Here is a 20,000-nt window from a genome sequence, read left to right as displayed (position 1 = left end):
AGTTTGTGGAAGACGCTGCTGAGTACATGCTCTCTGGACACATCAAGAGTTCTTGCACTTCAGGTTTGGAGTTCAAGAGTTGACCATCTGCTTTCCCAGAGTTCTCTGCCATCAGCCTGCCTGCTACTCAGTTTGGCCTAACCCCATGGAGGCATACCTGCCGCTAAGTAAAAGCTGATTATTTGTCCCAATTCTTGTTACTGTCTTTTTACCCTGTTGTTGGTCTCTCTCACACACACACACACCTTGTTTTTGTGTCTGAACCTTTGCCTTTTACTGCCCTCCCCATCTTCCCTGATAACCCTGTCCTTATAGAACTGTGACTCTTTATTTTTTAATTTTTTTTTCAATTCTTAATCATGCTGGGAGAGGTATTTCATTCCCAGACCAACTTGGAAATGGAGACTGTACTATTCATACTAAAACTACTTTTACTCCTAAGAGTAAACTGAGCACTTATTATGTGCCAAGCCTTGGTGTGATAAACACACCACACAGACCACACTTAATTCTGATGGCTATCCAATCAGTTGGGCATTGTTATGCAGTTTTTTGAAAATGACCTAACTGAAGCACAGGGAAGACAGGTTATTTTTCCTAAGTCACAAAGCTAGCTACTGAGTGATAGAATGAGGGTCAGAATCCAGAGTGATTGACAAGTCCCTGCTCTTCATTATGATAACATAACTGCCTACTGCAGACTGACCTACGAACCTGAGGACACTGCCTTGAGTGAACTGGGAGTAATTTCCTGTTTGTACCCTTCCTCCCTTAGTTGATGTCCCTCCTCGGTGGACCCAGAGCCATGCTCCGTCACTGTCACATGCCCTTTTCTTCAGATTTGTTAGAGAGTCAGACACATGTTCTAGGGGGACAGTTCATAGTTTCAATTAACTCCAAACTTTATAGACAGTAAGGCAGCAGTTGATACTTGAAGAGTGTACTGGTTAACTAGGCTTCCGCCGCAGGTGTCCTGCTTTCTGCATGAAGGTACAGAGCTTGTAATTTGATCAAGATCATGTAGTTATTTTATGCTAAGCCCTGGATTTCGACCCACGTCTGGTTGATTTCAGTGTGCCCTCTTAATTAATTTCTGGGAACTGTCTCCCAAATGGCTCTAGCTTTGGGGCTGGCAGGCTTCCTATTGACAAGCGGCCTTCTGCTTCTACTTCATTTCCCTGTAAATAAATGTCCCCAGATGAGTTTTCATGGTAATAGAATTTTAAAAATACATTTTCATCCTTTGGTCCACTCCCTTGAAACAATATAATTGATAAATTATTTTTGTTCATCTCACTTTAAAACACAGTTAATCTTTCTCTAATTTTGGGTTTGTACTGTGAAATGCTTATTTTGTTCAATTCACACTCTAAAATATATTTTTTAATTGGAATATATGACTATCTTAGGAAAAGGGGTCTTTTTCTTAATAAAACCATGTAATTTCTATGATAAAATCGCTTGATGATTCTGAACTGACATGATATATCATGTGTAATTTGTCATTGAACAACTTAACCACATAAATGCTCACAACTAAGAGGAAAAGTTGTAAAGCCCAATTTAGTGGAAAACATGAAAGGGTATTAGAAGTTTTTGAAAAAAAAACACCGGGCCACACTCTGAGCTGACTGGAGGCTGCGAGAACCACCTTCAGAGGAATTACTACCTTGCTGGGCAGCTTTAGATTCTGAATTTAATCATAAGCACACTCATCAGACACCTGCTGTGTAAATGGCAGGTCTGGTGCTGGGCGTGCAGAACTTAATAGGACACAATCCTTGTCCGCAAGGAATTTATGGAGTCCAGCAGGAGAGATGACTGTGGCAGGTAAATACTTAACTACCTTGTACATTAAACACACCAGCAGAGACACCCACAACCTGCTCCCTGGTACTACCTCAGTCTTTCATGGACATATTTTCCAGGATCCTTTGAACTTGATTATTTTTTCAGTAAAATAGAAATCAAAGATTTGTTGTTACACAGGTAAGATTAGATTAACTAGAAAGGATTTTTTGGGGGTATCCAGGATTGAACTCAGGGACACTCGACCACTGAGTCACATCCCCAACCCTATTCTGTATTTTATTTAGAGACAGGGTCTCACTGAGTTGCTTAGCACCTCGCCATTGCTGAGCATGGCTTTGAACTCAAGATCCTCCTCCCTCAGTTTCCTGAGCCTCTGGGATTACAGGCGTGCACCACAGCACCTGGCTTAGTTTACTTTATTCTGGGTAGGCCCATATATTTGGGCCACATATTTAAAAAGTAAGTTCAATTTATGGAATTGAAACCAGCATTCTCTTGTCCCTCCTGTTTTCATTCAGTCCTTTCTCCTCCCCTTCTTTAATAGATGAGGTAGCTACCTTTTTGGTCTTCATTTTTCTTGAGTGGCCTATGTGGTGTTTAGTTTTACAATAATATAATGATTGAATAATCTCTTATTTGAAGAAAGAGTATCTTTTAAAATTTACATTTGAGGCAAAATCATCTTTTAAAATTTGTACTAGTGGTGTTCTTGTCTCTGAGCTGCCCCAAATTCTTCCAAAATGCCTCAGCAAGTCATAGTCAAGCAAGGTTGCTCATACCCAAACCTTAAGTGATACATCCTTGTCATCTTTTAATATGCCTCTAGTTCCTCATAAACCTCTGGAAGCCTTGGATCAATGGAAATAGCATAGGACTAAAAAGAAAGAGACCTAATTTTACTCATGAGAAACCCAAACCTCATTAAAGTGAATTGGACGCAGGACTTCCAATAATGCAGAGTGAAGAAGTAGACAAATCTCTCTCAAAAACAATTGGAAAAAATTGTCGAAAACAACCATTTCAGGGTTCTGGAACAAACAACAAATTGAGAAACATTTATCATGAAACACTGCTGAACTTCGGACAAGAACAATGGGAGTCTGTGGCATTCTTGCTTAGGGCTAGCTTGTACCCCCGCCCCAGATCTGTTGACACAATGGTGATACCAGAGTGGGACTGCTTGAGGAAACCAGTATTTTGGCTGCCAGGAGGGTTTGACTTGATTTGGAGTGGAGGGCACTGTCACTAAAATTAGAAAACTCAGGGATACACAGAAAGAGCCCTCAACTTTGCTTGTCTGGGGTTAGGACCAGAAGTCCAACAGGGAGACCTTGGGTGTTAGATAAGCTCTCTGCTCATCACTGTCTGACTGAGAGGACGTGCATGCACAGGAAGTCTCAGTGTGCCCAAGTAGAAAGAAAAATCCAGAGTACCCTGGAGATGTACCTGAAAACTTTGTATGCACAAAAGTCAATCTATGCTCTGGTCCATCAGGATTGGTGGAAGTCTTGCTGGCTGAAGGTTTGAGCATCTTATGTCCAATCACTGGCTGCCTGCTAAGATCAATAAGTGATTGGTCAGAAGATACAAATGGGGTACCCCTTAAAAACTAGATTAAAAAAATAGAAATAAGAATTTAAAAATACTAAGCAGAGACAAGAGTGGCTATATACTGCATGAGAGATAGATTCTACAGATTAAGTACAGGTAAGTTACTACACAGAGCGAAACAACAATATTTCAGAGAAATAAACCAGATTGCAGAGTTACTACAATATATAATATATTTTAGTGGGTTTTTGTTGTTGTTGCTGTTGTTTGGTACTGGGGATTGAACCCAGGGATGCTTTACCACTGAGCTACATCCACAGCCCTTTTTATTTTTTATTTTTGAGACAGAGTTCCACTAAGTTTCCTAGGGCCTTGATAAGTTGCTGAGGCTGGCCTTGTACTTGTGACCTCCTACCTCGGCCTCCCAAGAGGCTGGGATTACAAGTATGTGCCACCGCACCCAGCACTGCAATATATTTTAATACTTTAAAAAGTAATTATGACACATGTAGATACCAGAAAGTATAAGAGTTACTGAGGGAAACACCATCAAAACAAACCATCTCTAAGTAGACTCAGATGTTGAATTTAGTAGAGAAGACTTCAAAGCAGCTATTACCAATATGTTCAAACAAGTAAAAAAAATTTACTTGTAAAGGATTAAAGAAAATATGATAAGATGATTTGGCAAAGAGGGAATTCTCAATCAATAAATAGAAATTATAAAAAAAGGAAAGGGAAATCTAGAGTTTAAAAGTACAGTAATGGAAACAAGAAATTTATGAGGTGGGATGAAAAGCAGATTTAGTATTATAGAATAAAAAGTCAGTAGCTTGAAGATAGATAAAAGTCATTCAGTCTGGAAAAATGAAGACTTAAGAAAGCCAGGTGTAGTGGTACTCACCTGAGCATTGCCAGAGAGCTTGTGAAGTAAATTTGAAGAATCTGTGATCAGATCATCCAACCATGTAAACCACACTTTCAACAATACAAAGAAGAATTTTATTTTTTGCACAATGAACTTTTCTTACTTTCTTCTGCTATTTTCATAATGAATCATTTTTGAGTTTTTAAAAAATTCTGAAGTGCAGCTTTGCTTTCAGAAAGATATTTTTTTTTCTTTAGTCCAAACAAAAATAAGGGGAATTGGCAGAAAGTGTCTTTTTTTTTTTTTTAACCTATTTATTACATATCTTTGTCACCAAGGGGTCATAAAATGGTCACAAAAAGTCGGCCCAGTTTAGTTCACAATAAGATCTTGTAGAAATACATTTTTTCATCTTTTCTGTGATTTTTAATATTCTATTTATGAACATTTAAAGCAGTTAAACAACTTTTTGAAACTAAAGTGGTTAAAAAAGAGTAATTTAATTCAGACTTCAGGAACCTGAAGTGACGTGAAGGCAGTGATGGAGAAATATTAAGAAAGTTACAGGATACCAAACTGTCACAGTATTATTTACCTTTATAACAACAGAATAAAATAAAAACTATGGAAAACACAAAAGTTAAATCAGAGACTCTGATTCAGTACTTTTCCTAAGTCTCTTGTTTTTAAGTATCAAATTTAACAAAGAGCATTTCAAAAATCCACCCCCAGCCCTTACCACTTCCATGCTGCCCTGAGGATACATTTAAAACTCAAGGTTACACTCTCTCAAAGTCCTAGGGCTTTGCAAGGCCAGATTGCCCATGTCGCTGCTTCAGAGTTATCTGAGCCCTGCAGCACAGACTCATGCTTTGTTTTGTTTTTGGTGCTGGGGGTGGAACCCAGGGCCTCACCTATGCTAGGCAAGTGCTGTATCACTGGGCTACACTCTCTGTCCACTGTGTGAGTTCTTCAGGAGCTACCAGTTTTATCTCAACTTGCCACAATACAACATACGGCACTGCACACCCAATGAAGATGAACCATTTCAGTTATTAATAAGCAGCATAGTTCTAAGTCACCCTGGATGCTGTGTACATTAAATTGTGGAAACCTAATACAGAAACAGACACTAATGTTCTAAAAAGCTTACATGATCCGGGATTGGTAGACAGGTCTTCCTAATCTTTAAAATTTCACAGTTGCACGAAAAAGCCTCAAAACCTGATGAACTCATTAGATCCTAATAAAATGAAGTAGAAAAGTGTGATTGTGAGTTAATATTTGGATATGAGCATCCTTATTTCAAAAAAGTCATTGTTTCCTTCATCCTAAAATAAAATTGGCCCTTGGGGTGTTTCTACTTTACCACTAATTTCAACCCTATGTATGTGTATGTGCACATACATATATACATGCTTGTAAGCAATCAAGCACTTAATTTGAAAAAATATGAAAATTATTATGGATAAAGAGTGTTGGATTTTGAAGTTTTGTTTTTTATTTCCAATGTACTAGTTTACTTGCTAGGCTTATACTGTTAGGGTACTAAATATTATGGGTCACGTTTCCTGTGAAAAATGTAGGTAAAACTTTTCCGCTATTTTTATAACCATTCTTGCATCATCTCAAAGAGAGATGACAAAGATCTGGCAAACTGTATGTCCCCCTTGATTGTGATGAAATCTCAGTTGCAAACTAATTTCAAAAATTTTTTGAAAACTGGTAATCATGCACTTTCTTAAAATTTAGAGGTGACATTATGGTTCTAAGCACCAAAACTGACATTCACATTCCTATTAATTATTTGATAATATAACTATCCTATTACACAGGTAAGGAAACTGAGACACAAAGAGGTAGATTTTTTTTTTTTTTTTTTTCCAAAGAGGTGTCTGAGATTTGACAGGGAAACCAAGGTCATAGAATTAGAACTGTAGAGGCTGGACACCTCGTGGGCATGAATTCGAACTTTGCATGGAATGACATTTAACCTGTCCTGTTTATATCATATCTCCTATCTTGGTCCAACCTCTTGCAAACCCTTTAAAGAATGTACTTGAAAGATGCCACTCACCACCAGCCTTCTCTGACCATGTGAAAAAGACTAGCCAGAGTTTACATAACAACAACAAAAAGAATCCTGCTGGGCATGGTGGCTCTTGATCTCCTATAACCCCAGCTATTTGGAAGACTGAGGCAGAAGGATCGAGTTCCAGTGAGTTCTAGGCCAGTCTCAGCAATTTGGGAGACACAGTCTCAAAATAAATAAAAAGGGCTGGGGATGTAGCTCAGTGGTAGAGCGCTCCTGGCTTCAATCCCCAGTACCACAGGAAGAAATAAAAACAAAAAAGAACGTCACATATCTTTGTATTACATACAATTAGCACACTTTGGTGCCCTTTTCAGAAAAAAACAAAGTCTCAAAGCTTATAGAAGTAACTATAAGCATTCAGAATTTTATATTGTAGCAACAGAGTAAGAACAAACAGATAAGGTGTAATCACTTGACTTCTTGACCAACTTCATACCTTGGAGGAACACATCTGTTTCTAACAGCTTCTGCTCCGATTCTGCAGAGTGTTTTCCAGGGAGAGAGCTGCACAGTGACTGTTCTTTTTAGAAAATCCCAGACCATTTCGTTTTCTCAAGTTATAATATTGTGCTTTTTCACTTTCCATTTTTTAAAGTTTATTTCTTCTTGTACAGAGGAAACCAATACTTCTCCTACTGACAGATACACAGCACAGTTTTGCTCCTTGGTACCCTGCAAGGTGATTGGATTCTTGTTTATTGGTATTGAAATCTTCTCTTGTGCTTAACTTCATTCCCATGAAACTTGAATACACAACTGGTGGTGAATCTTCTCTAATGTTTATTTCTTCTGCCTTGAGCAGTTTTATTCTGGGTGGGATGGTATTGCCTCTCACAATTGAATCCTCCACGAGAGCTATTTTTTGGTCTTTAGAGTAGCCTGACAATACCCCCATTTTTTTTTTTTTTTTTTTTTTTGCAACACCAACTTGTCTTAACCTCAAGTTTGGCTTTAAGTTTCTTCCTGCATCAGTTTTTATACAGCACCTCCACATGTGGAAGTCCATGGTCCCTACATAACCAAGGGCAGCAGGTATAGAAGATTCCGGAACAGTGTCAACCAAATCTGTATCCACATATACTTCCATTGGGTTTCCTTCAGACCTTGAAATCAAGAGTTCAGACATCATGTCTGGATATTTCCACAATTTCTCCAGACAAGACTTCACAGTAATATCTTATAATCATTGATTAAAAGCTGTAAGACTCTGGGGACACCACCTGTCCTTCTGTTGATGATGTTTCTTTCTTCCTTCTTTGTCATTTATATCAGAACTGGAATGAGATGAGCAATGCACAGAGGACAACTTCCATAATGATCTCACACTGCGAAAATAACATCTCTGTGCATTATAAGCAGGTGGCATGCTTGGGTGCTTCCTTCATTAAGTTTTTATCTTGCTCCCCAGGCTGGGCTGTCATCTTGCTCTTGAGGAGTGTATGCACCCTCATATAAGTTCTGTCACCATCAGAATGTGTCGACAGACTAACACGGTGATGCAAGGGCTTCATCCTCAATGGAACAACACTTACCAACTCGCCTCTATGGGCCACGAGTTGGTGAGTTTCAACAACGAAAGCTGGCAATTCTCCAGTAACAGTTTCCTGCAGTGGTACTCATTTCCAAGATTTGAAACAGGGAATTTCTTCAAATTTTCTTCAGCAAGAATGTGGTTTACAAGTTCCATTCCCTTGCAAAGTCAAAGTAAAAAAAAAAAAAAATACATCTTGGACGAAAACAGAGACTGCTTCTTCTAGTGAGTAACAAAAGCGTCTCTGCTTAGGTCATATGATAGCGCAGCTTAATTTCTCCATGTTTCTGATGGTTTGACTATTGTGTGGTTTTTGTGTTGGCACTGAAGTCACATCACTGGTCACAAAACCAGCACTTTCCAGATCTAATTCTGAGGCTGAAAGTCCAAGGTTGGGTGACATGTTGGTTTGGCCTTTGTCAAGGGCCTTGCAGTAGATGGATCATGTTGTGGAGGTATGGGAGGGGAAGAGACCATGGTGGGGGGGATGGCAAGAGGCAGAGGAGGCTGAAGGAGGCAGTTTTTACCAGCGCAGAGGCTAGTGTTTGTTGATTCCTTTGAGTTAAGAGGTCCTAGAGGCTATAGAAATTCTGAGGTGCTTCCAGAGTACAGAGTGGAGTCAAGGGACTTTAGAAGGAACTTTAAAGTTCACGTCACCTGCTCCCTTCCAATGTTTAGGTCAAGTAGCCTAATAGAAATGCATTCAGGATTTCTGCTCTCAGTCTCTTTCTCTCAGAAAAATCAGTGTATTCTAGCAGTGTCTTTGTTAGTCTTTTCGTTAGGCCAACTAATCTTAAAAATTCACACCCATTTGGTGATAATGATCAACACGTCCTGCCTCATCACCACTGACCCACGCAGGCCAGCTGTCCATCACTGTTCCCTCCTTTTCCTTCACATACAGTCTCCTACCTACTATACATCTGTGCAGATTTGAAGGTCCCAGATCGGCAAGTGGGACAGACACGAATGCAACTACTTATACCAGCACTCGCACTGGGGCAGAAGAGAGATTGTGATACTCCCAGAGGGGTATTCAATAGTCTTGTCCCTCTTCTCTGTCCCCGTCAGCCCCTTCTTGGGTATCCCATGACCTCTTCCCATGGTCGCACATTTCTCTCAACTGCTTTCCTAGATCCCTCCATGGGGAGTGGAGTCAGTCAGAGTGGTCAGAGTCCAGCACAGTTGGCTGGCCATACTGACTAGTGGGCAGGGTTACTGTGTCTTCATGTGCATAGGCCTCTTCTTTTCCTTTTTCCTTCCTTACAGCTGGATGCAGTAGCAGGTTCTAGATGACTCTGTTGGTCTATTCTCTCAACTTTCTTCCTGCTTATACTCAGTCTCTCAGAGGGATAAGATGGACATTAGGGGTCCCAGGTTCCACCGTGGCTTTTACCAGATCATTGCAGTCAGGTGTTAAGCTTGTGCACACTAAGAATAAGTGGGAGTTTAAATTTTACTTATTTTTCCTTTCGTGGACAGCTCCCTCAGGAACAGGAGATAAACAGCAGGATTTGGGCATTGCTGGGTGCTTGGCCATAATGTTATTAGTTTCCCACCCTAACCTTGCAGGTGCTGGGGGTAGAAAGTAGGATAGTATATCAGCTAGGGGTCAGTGCAGGAAAGAGAGACACTGTAGGTATTTTATGCAAAAAGTATTCTCATGTAGGAAATGAGATGTTAGTAAAAGTAATGGGAGGGTGGGGAAGAGAAATCCTAACTCCCAGAGTAACAACTCTTCATCCCTGAGGGAGTTACCATCTCTCGGGCCACCCCTGGAAATTTGAGTAGGAACATGTGAGAAATAGACAATCTTGGTGGTCCATTTTCAGAATACAGTATTTAGCTTTAAATTTAAAATGACTTGGGATGTAAGAAGGGCAGCTGGAGGGAAGAACAGAACGAAAAGTTCCAGGCAGTTAACACCAGAGTGTAAAAATTCACAGACTCTTGACAAACAGGTGAGAAGGAAGGGGCCCCCCACCTGACCAACAGAGGTAAACTGTGTATGTGTCAAAAGGCACTCGATCCCAGGGGATTTTCCTGCCCCAAGAAGACAAAGGGAAGTGGGGAAAAGTTAAGGTATATTTCTTTAAACAATCCTATAGGAGATAGTAAAACCTAGGTGATGGTCAGGAAAATTGTGCTCAGCCAATCTTGTGCTCTAGGGGATAAAACACTGTATCCAGACTATGGGTCCCTGACCACCAGTCACCCAATCTTGCAAGATTGACATTAAAGTAAAGCCCCTCTTTTTGCTGCTCCTTGTGTCTCCTACTCCATTCTTTGGGCTTGGACACAAGAGCATGTTTCTCACAGAACAACACTCAACACCCTGCAGCCAAGGAGCCCGCATTGAACTATCTGAATGTTGCCTCCAAGGATCAAGAAGTCATATCAAGAGGCCCGCATTCCCACTGCCTGTATGACAACAGCCTCTCTGCCCCAGCAAGGTGGAGAATACACAGCAACCCTGCTGTAGAAAACTTCCTGTCTCCAAGATGACATTAGCTAGGAGAAAACAAAGGGGAAGGTGATAAGGACTATGCTCCACTTCTTCCATCTGCATCTTGCACATGTGCATCTATTTGGTGGGACATAATTTGTATCTGCACCTTAGTTGTGAAGAAGTCTGGAAATGTTTTAAACTTCCCAATTTCTGCAGTATGGACAGGTACATGGGAGGAGGAAGGGAGGAAAGGAAGCAGAGGAGGGACTCAACTCAATCCATCAATCCCCAGGGCGGAGGGTGGGGAAGCAAATGAAGGGAGTGTGTGTATGTTACTTTGTACTTAAAAACATGTGCTTTCCACATCTTAGATAGAGCATTAATCTCCAGGATCTATAAAGAACTTGAAAAACTTAACACCAAAAAAACCAAATAACCCAATCAATAAATGGGCTAAGGAACTAAACAGACACTTCACAGAAGAAGAAATATAATTGATCGATAAACCTAAGAAAAAATGTTCATCATCTCTAGCAATTAGAGAAATGCAAATCAAAACTACTCTAAGATCTCATCTCACTCCAGTTAGGATGATAATTATTAGGAATACAAGCAATGATAAGTGTTGGCGAGGATGTGAGGGAAAAGGTACATTCATATATTGCTGATTGGACTACAGATTGGTGCAACCATTGTGGAAAGCACTATGGAGATTCCTCAGAAAACTTGGAATGGAACCACCATTTGACCTCCTTGGTTTATACCCAAAAGACTTAAAATTAGCATACTACAGTGATGCAGCCACATCAATGTTTATAGCAGATCAATTCACAATAACTAAACTATGGAACCAACCTAGATGCCCTTCAACAGATGACTGGATAAAGAAAATGTGGTACATATACACAATGGAATATTACACAAGCTTAAAGAAGAATGAAATTATGGCATTTTCAGGTAAATGAATGGAACTGGAGAATATATGCTAAGCAAAATAAACCAAACCCCAAAAGCCAAAGGCTGAATGTTTTCTCTAATAAGCAGATGCTGATCCATAATGGAGGGGTAGGGTAGGGAAGAATGAAGGAACTTTGGATTGTGCAGAGGGGAGTGAGGGAAGGGGAGGGGATGTGGGGATGGGAAGGACAGTGGAATGAGACAGACATTATTACCCTATATACATGTATGATTGCACTACAGGTGTGACTGCACCATGTACAGCTGAGGAATGAGAAGATGAGCTCCATTTGTGTACAATGTGTCAAAATGCATTCTACTGTCATGTGTAACTAATTAGAACAAATTAAAAAATAAAAAAAATTAAAAACAAAACAAAAGCATGTGCTTTCATTAAGTGCTACATACTCAGGAGCAAGTATAAGGAATGAATGAACATCAGATGTTGTTTGCAAGGGAGAGAAACCATCTAGAGAACCCTGAGTTGAAAATGCAGCACTGTTTGAAGGACCCAGGAGTAGTCCTGGGTTGGTGAGAGGGACTAAAGGGACAAGAGGTTGCCTTCTTCATGAGGGGCTCTGTTCTGGCCTCTCTTCTGTCATTCCTATTTTCCTCTTCCTGAAATTTGGGGGGTACTGGGGTCATCTTCCAAGACAAAGAATGTGGAAAAAATGACTTGATAGATCTTCCTAACCCTGAGATTCTTCCATTTTGTAATCTTCATGGAGTATGTCATTCTGATGTTTAATAATTTTGAGCCTCAAGATCTTGAGTCATATGCTTTGTAACTTCAAAAATCGTGCTTAAAGTTCAAGATTTAAAAACAAACCAACCAAACAAATAATATAGGAGAAGTTTGGAATGGGTGAGGAAGACAGTCAGAAGGACAGTTGAAAGAAGAATCTCGCCCCAAGAGTCCTGGGAGCAATTGGCACAGATGCAGTGACTGGAGTCTGTTGGACTTTAAGGGGGCATTAGTCCACATGCCTCTTCCTCTGAGTTAAGAATCAACAGAGGAATGAATAAAGATGCTAACATGTGCAGACCAATATATCCATTCCATTATTAACAAGTATCACCTAGTGGATGTGGCTTGAATCTTGCTACAACTCGGTTTCCTAAAACTCCCCCTTTTGATTTGAAATTACTTATGTCATTTCCAAGGCCTAGGTTAAGCTTAGCATTAGAAGAAAGCTGAGTGAGTATATGATTTCCACAGGTTAATATGAAAAGAGACAAGAGAAACCACATGGGAACCATAGGTTTTAACATCTTAACCTCTTCCTGTAAGGAACTATGTAAAAATGGATGGCACTCCCACAGGTAACCAGTAAGATATCAACAGAAGTGTAGGGTACTTCCAAGAAGTCTTTCTAAGGGGAGGTAACTCAGTTTGATGAGTGCCCCTTTACTCTTCTTTCCTTTTATCTACCTGCTATCTAGAATGTGGACATGATGACTGGGGCATCCAGCTGACATTTTGGATCTTGAGGATACAAGATATCTGCTGAGCATGACAGAGCAAAATGATAGATACTTAGGTTCCAATAACTTAGTGGTATTTCTTTATTATACTTGAAATGATAATCTCTGATTTTTTTTTTAACCTGGTTGAGAAACTTTTAGCATTTTTGCAAACTGCCATTTTGATTTCAGTTATATAGACCCAATACAATCCTAACTGAAACAGGACAATGTTAGTTTGAGTGTAGTCTCTATGGTGAGTGGGAATTAGAACTAACCAGAATCCAGTAGAGGTATTCACAGACCAGGACCTCAGCTGATTGACTCCTGAACCCATAAGGTACATACTTTTTTCTACCCCTGGCAACCTGGAAACAGAAGCAGAGACACAGACGTGGATTCTTCAAGGATTTGGAGCCATTCACAGCTGTCTCAGCTCACTATCTACCATCACCCGTGGAATTCAGTCTGCCTACCATTTACCCTCCATCTCCAGATTGACGTATTATCCTGGTTGATGACATTATATATTTCATTAAATTGCTTTTCTTTCTCTGATACCAGTGAATACAAAACCACAGTGACTCTAAAAACATACCCAGCATTCATGTCCCAAGTTTGTTCTTTTCTTCTTCGGCATCACATCCCTGAAAGCTACAGAAAAATCACTTATTTTGACAGGAATGATCTTTCTTGTGCGACACTAATTGAAATGTTGTTCATGTTCAGCAGATGTCTGAACAGAAAATGTCCAATTTAATTTGTTAGCGCCTTCCCAAAAGGCATTGCTCACTTCAGGGATGTTTGGCTAGACATCATTCAGTTCCATTCACTTAATTGGAGATTCATTCACCGTATTTTTGTTGAGGCTCTGGTTCACACATTTCTCTTAACATGACTCTGGCTGCCCTGCTTTAATCACACATCAGACCCTTTTGTATTTCTTTCCAGAAACTTTCACATAACCTGCCTGTTGTGATCAAGGAGCTGAACTTGTTCCTCTTGGTTTTAAAACTCTTAGCAGACTTCAAGTTGATCCCCTGGGGTCAGACAAGTCCCCCACTGCCTGGTCCTCCTTCATACCAACAACTTCACTTCCATTCTACTCCATGGTCACACCTGGTCCTTAACATTGTCATTACTTTTTAAAAAAATTTTTAAAATTTAGATTCATTGTACACAAATGGGGTACAACTTTCGTTTCTCTGATTGTAAATGAAGTAGAGTCACGCTGTTTGTGTAATCATACATGTACATAGGATAGTGATGTCTGTCTCATTCCATTATCTTTCTTTCCCTCCTGCCTCCTCCCCACCCTTCATCTTCCTTTATACAATCCATCCTTCCTCCATTCTTGCCTCCCCCTGTCCCTGTTATGTATCATCACTCACTTATCAGAGAAATCATTTGGCCTTCGGTTTTTTAGGATTGGCTTTTTTCACTTAGCATGATATTCTCCAGCTCCATCCATTTACCTGTAAATGCCATAATTTTATTCTTCTTTATGACTGAATAATATCCCATTGTGTATATATACCATAGTTTCTATATCCATTCATCTGATGAAGGGCATCTAGGTTGGTTCCACAATCTAGTTATTGTGAATTGAGCTGCTATAAACATTGACTTAGCTGTGTCACTATAGTTTGCTGATTGTAGGTCCTTTGGGTATAGGCCTAGGAGTGGGATAGCTGGGTCAAATGGTGACCATTCCAAGTTTTCTAAGAAATCTACATATTCCTTTCCAGAGTGACTGCATTAATTTTTAACCTCACCAGCAATGTATGAGTGTGCCTTTTCCCCTCACAACATTGTCATTTCTTTGAAACCACAGAAATGTTAGATTGAGACCTCTCACTGCCTGATCACAATGTCCTGAACGTCTACTGGTAGACACATAAAACCATCCAAAAATCCTCGTCAAGAATCTCACACCTTCAGGGCATCAGTTTCCATTTGGCTTCACTTTCTTTCCTTTCTAGCCTCTTTCTTCAAATTCAAAGACTTTGAGCCCAAAAATGACAATACCCTCAGTCGTCTCAAGTGAGAGTTTACCTAGCTGCTCTTGCAGGTGTGTACAGCCTGTCACTAGGCTAGCCAAGGTGAGCTCACTCTTAGTGAAACTGAGACCTCATCCCAAAGGAACTTGATGCTTAGCAAATGCTGAATGCTCGCTCCCTCATCTCAGTTTCCAAACGTAGAAAAGAGTTTGGCCTCTCTAGGAAAAGAAAAATCAACCTAGCCATCTGCAGTGCTTTTGCTAAGTGCCCCTCCATACCTTCTCTCTTTTGCTTCCTGGTTGCCATGAGGTGAGCAGCTTTGCTCCAGCATGCACTCCCTGCCTTGCCACAGGTCCAAAAGCAATTGGGCCAACAGACCATGGACTGAAACCTCCAAACCTGTGAACCAGAACAAACATTTTCTCTCTTTAAGCCAATTACTTCAGGTATTTTGTTATGGTAATTAAAAACTGACTAACACACCATCTCCTCCAGTCTTTTATACACAATGTCTCCTACTTAATAAAAAAATAAGCTACTTAAAAATCATTAGTAGTAGTCCCATGGGTGACCCACATATTAGAATGAACTGATAAGAACTTTAAAGAACGAAATTTTAGAACTGAAGATACAACATCTGAAAGGAAGAATACATTGAGTTGGTCTAACTGTAGAATGTAAACTGCAGAAAAAAGGATCAGTGCATTTGAAGAGATGAACAACAGAAAGAAAAATACATATGAAAAAAATCTGTACGGTGTCAGGAATGTATGGGACAATGGTAATTGGTCTAATATAGTGTAATCAGAGCCCCCAAAACAGAAGAGAGAGAGGGAGAGAAAATGGGACCAAAAAACCAGTTGAAAAATATGGCATTTTTCCCTAAAATATAATGGAAAAAATTATTCATCAAATACATGAATTTTATCCCAGACAGGATTAAATATGGAGAAAAACATACCTCCATTCATCAATGTAAAAAGCTCAAAAATAGAAGATAAACTCCTAAAGGAATCCAGAGAACATTATAGGGAATAAGAATGATAGCAAAGTTGGGTACAGGAGTGCACGCCTGTAATCCCAGTGGATCAGGAGGCTGAGGCAGGAGGAACTCAAGCTGAAAGCCAGCCTCAGCAACTTAGCAAGGCCCTCAGCAACTTGGCGAGACCCTGTCTCTAAATAAAATACAAAAAAGGGCTGGGGATATTGGCTTAGTGTTTAGCAGACTTACTAAAGATAATGCCTACCCAAATGATATTTTTGAAGTGCTGAAAATGCAATTAGGCAATAAAAAAGTTTTAAAAAATTGGAAAATTGGAGGAGAAAAAATAAAATTGTATTCACAGATGACAAAACTGTATGTATAAAATATGCAAAGGAACCTACAAAATAGCAACAACAATAGCAAACATTTATTAACTCCATTAAGTGACTTCATCATGGTAGCAGAATACAAGATTAATGTGCAAATATTAATTGAATTCCCATGTTCAGAAAGTGAAAGAAACATGTCATCTGCAGTAGCATAAAACACATCCAAGAATGTATTCAAAGAAACATGTCCAAGACCTATGCAATTAAAACTACAAAACACACCAAAGTCAATTAAAGAAGACATAAGTAAACGCTGGTGGGAGAGTGGGTAGGAACCCAGAGGGAGATGATGGGTAGAGATGGAATTTTCAGATTATTGCCACCATCTGACCTAGGGACATTTAGGAAATCATCATTGTGAAGTTTTCACTCAGTGCTTTATGGGGCTTGGGAGAGAGGGGTGAGCTCAAGGCTTCACGAGACTATAAATTCTGGTCAGCTGCCAGCCTCAGTACCACATTCTCTTTTCTGAGTAAGGACTAGAACTATTATCTTTCAAATTGATAAGCCTTTGGGAGTGGATGATCTGTCAACTCATCCAACCAAATGTCCAACATACATATTCTATGGAGAGAATATATATGGGGAGTGGAGAAGAACTTAGCTTATGTCTACTCAAAGATCATGACCATGACTACGGATGGTGTAGGAACTAAAGGTTTCCTTTTTGTTACTTTTAAATTAATTTTTATTGGTGCACTGCAATTATACATAATAGAGGAATTCACGGTGACATATTCAGACATGCACGTAAGTTGGTCAATTTCTTTCATTTATTTTGAAATGCATGAGAGAAGCTTGCATTAGTGTAGCTACACTAGGAAGACAAAGGGACCCACGTCCTTAGCTCTGTCTTCCAGGGGCTGACAATGAGGTTTTACAGAGAGGCAATGAGGGAGGGAAAGGGCTGGGAGTTGTCACAGCTGGAGGCTTTTCACAGGTGCCAAGGCAGCGGAACTTGATCAGGTGTGGTCTGTCCTTCATTATCTCAGGATTGGTCTCTCAGGGTTAGGGCCGTTTTGGGATAAGAAAGTTGTTATTGCCTGAGGGGTGACTTTAACTCATCATAAGAAGTTTAACAGATCAGCCCTTGATCCTGGATTCTAAGGTGACTTGGAGTAAAGGAGACAGATGCAAAGTGGAGGCAGAGAGGCCAAGTCCTTAATCCTACTTTTAGCCACCCACTGTAGTTCAAAGACAAAGTGAGGAGTCTAAATCCTTGTTCTCTGTCTTTTGTCCATTCCTCAACCTTCAGGGAATTAGAGTGTCAGCCAATGTGGCTTTGCAGGTTTTCTTGGCTCAGTGATTAAACTAGTGTTTACACAAGGATGGAAGCATTGAAGTGAAAAAGCAACAGATGCTTAAACCTAGAAGCAGAAGTACCATTATGAATTTGTAAAGCAGAATACAAAGGGAGTCTATGTCAGAAGATACCTAACTAAGCAAATCATGTAGTGGGTCTTTCTTGTTTAAAATTGCTCTGTGAGTATCGACTACTAAAAAACACAGTTAGGATCAGAAAACAAATAGCCATTTTCTTGCTCTATCTAAACAGAAGCTGGGCACAATGGCTCATGCTGTCATCCCAGAGGCTCAGGAGACTGAAGCAGGAGGAACACAAGTTCAAAGCCAGCTTCAGCAACTTAGCAAGACCCTGTCTCTAAATAAAAAAAATAAAGGGCTGGGGATGAGGCTCAGTGGTTAAGTACCCCTGGGTTCAATCCCTGGTACCAAAACAAAACAAAGCAAAGCAAAACAACAACAGAGGACACTTGTCTGAGCCATGAGTCCTGCCTTCCTTGAGGAGGTGCCTGGTGGAAGGGCTTCAGGGTTAGACAATCATGGTAGGAACCCCATCTGCAAGAAGTCTAGGCTTTGCTTACTTTTGGTAGGGCTGACACAAGTGTACATCTCTGGTCCTGTTTAAAGGACTGCTGTCTTTCCCTTTTAATTGTCCATGCAGGACAGCTCTTTGACTTTTCTTCCACCCTCACATAACTACTTGTATCTTTGGTTTTACTTCTGTGCAGGGTGATCAAGACCAAGTGGGTGATCCCTACCTTGGCCAAAAATTAACCTCTTTCCTTCCAACTGTAAAGGTCCACTGAAACTCCTTAGGGGTTATTTTTAGGAACTTTTGTGGAGACTCTTGGCTCTTTCAGAATTTGGTCAATTTGGTACCTGAGCACCATTTCCCTCTCCTCCCTCTCCTTCTGGTCCCCTTCCTCTACTTTACCAGTCTGCCTTCTATTTTCTTAAGATGTCCCTGAGCCAACCCCACACACATTTCTCCTTTTTTTCCCTCTAGTGTCCACACATGAAAGCATAAGATCCTTGACTTTCTAAGTCTGGCTTACTTAGCTTAACATAATGCTCTAAAGTTCCATCCATTTTCTGCAAACAACATAATTTCATTCCATTTTATGGTTGAATAAAACTCCATTGTGTATACATACCACATTTTCTTTATCCACTCATCTACTGCTGGACACCTAGGCTGATTATATAACTTGGTTACTGTGAATTGCTCTGCTATAAACATGGGTGTGCATATATCATTATGGTATGCTGACTTTAATTCTTTTGGCAAATACCAAGGAGTGGTATATCTGGGTCATATGGTGGTTCCATTCCTAGATGGTCTGTCTCTCTCTATCTCTTTGGTACTGGAGATTGAACCCAGGGCCTTTTACCACTGAGCTACATTCCCAGCCTCTTTTTTTTTTTCTTATTTCTTTTTATTTTTATTTTCAGATTTGCTAAGTTGCTGAGGTTGGACTTGAGCCTGTTATCTTCCTGCCTTAGCCTCCTGGGTCACTGGGATTATAGGCATGCACCACCATGCTGACCCATTCCTAATCTATGAGGAACCTTAATACTGATTTCACTAGAACTAATTTACAGTCCCATTATCAGTGTAAAAGTGTTCCTTTTATCCAGGTCCTTGCCAGCATTTATTTTTTGTATTCTTGATGATTTTCATTCTAACAAGTTAGATGAAATTTCAGTGCAGTTTTGATCTTCATTTCCCTGATTGCTAAAGATATTGAGCATTTTTTCATATATTTGTTGGCCATTTTTATTGAAGATTTCTCAAAGAACTTTAACCAAGATTCTGTTTCTCTTGCTATCTGCCATTTCTGAAAGCTGTCATTGTATCAATGACCTCTGATTCTTTTGGGTTGAGACCAAGGAGTGGTATATCTGGGTCATATAGTGGTTCCATATGACCCTTATTCAGCAAGTTCCCTCTTATTCAGCAAGTTTTCCTATCATGATGAATATATTGATTGCATATTAATAACTAGTTTCTATTTACAAATATTTATAGAAAACTATTGAGAGCACTGGTCTTCACAGAAAAGTCATTTTATTTGAAACGATTTAATATTTACATCTATTTAAGTACTATGATTTCTGACTAGTTAATCACTTCTGTGGTTCACAATTTAAACATTCAAAATGGTATTAAAACACCTCCCTGTTATCCTTATTAGCTTTCTGTACTGTAATCTTTCTCAAAGGCAGTACCGTGTGTGTGTATGTGTGTATCTTCAAACATATTCTGTGCGCTCAACACTACATAGATATATTGTTTTTCTTTCTTTTTTAAAAATTGGAAGCATTTTTTATCTACCTTTTCTAAAAACAATTAACAATACTTTCTTGGAGATGCCCCACGGTATTGCACAAAGAGCTTCCTCAACTCTATTAAAACAGCTCTCACATTCTTTATCTTACTGAAAATGGTGTGTGGCAGGGAGGTGTGTGGTGGATTAGGCATGATTTACTCTTGTTTGCCTTGTGTGGCAATGAGCAAGGTTAATAAACTTATTTGCTGATGGAGAGTGAGGGTGTGTCAGAGCTGAACTAGGAAACTAACCTTCAACTTCATGTCC

General features: G+C 39.8%; 1 pseudogene; it reads right to left on the bottom strand.

Annotated features, from left to right (window-relative positions):
* Positions 1 to 6,878: 6,878 nt before the first annotated feature.
* LOC124961446 (amidophosphoribosyltransferase-like) lies at positions 6,879 to 8,013 on the bottom strand (annotated as a pseudogene).
* Between the last annotated feature and the right edge of the window lie 11,987 nt (positions 8,014 to 20,000).

This window comes from Sciurus carolinensis, chromosome 1, assembly GCF_902686445.1.
Source record: "Sciurus carolinensis chromosome 1, mSciCar1.2, whole genome shotgun sequence".
In the NCBI taxonomy this organism is placed as follows: Eukaryota; Metazoa; Chordata; class Mammalia; order Rodentia; family Sciuridae; genus Sciurus; species Sciurus carolinensis.
Note: the sequence above shows the minus strand (reverse complement) of the source record. Positions and strands in the feature narration are given on the sequence as shown.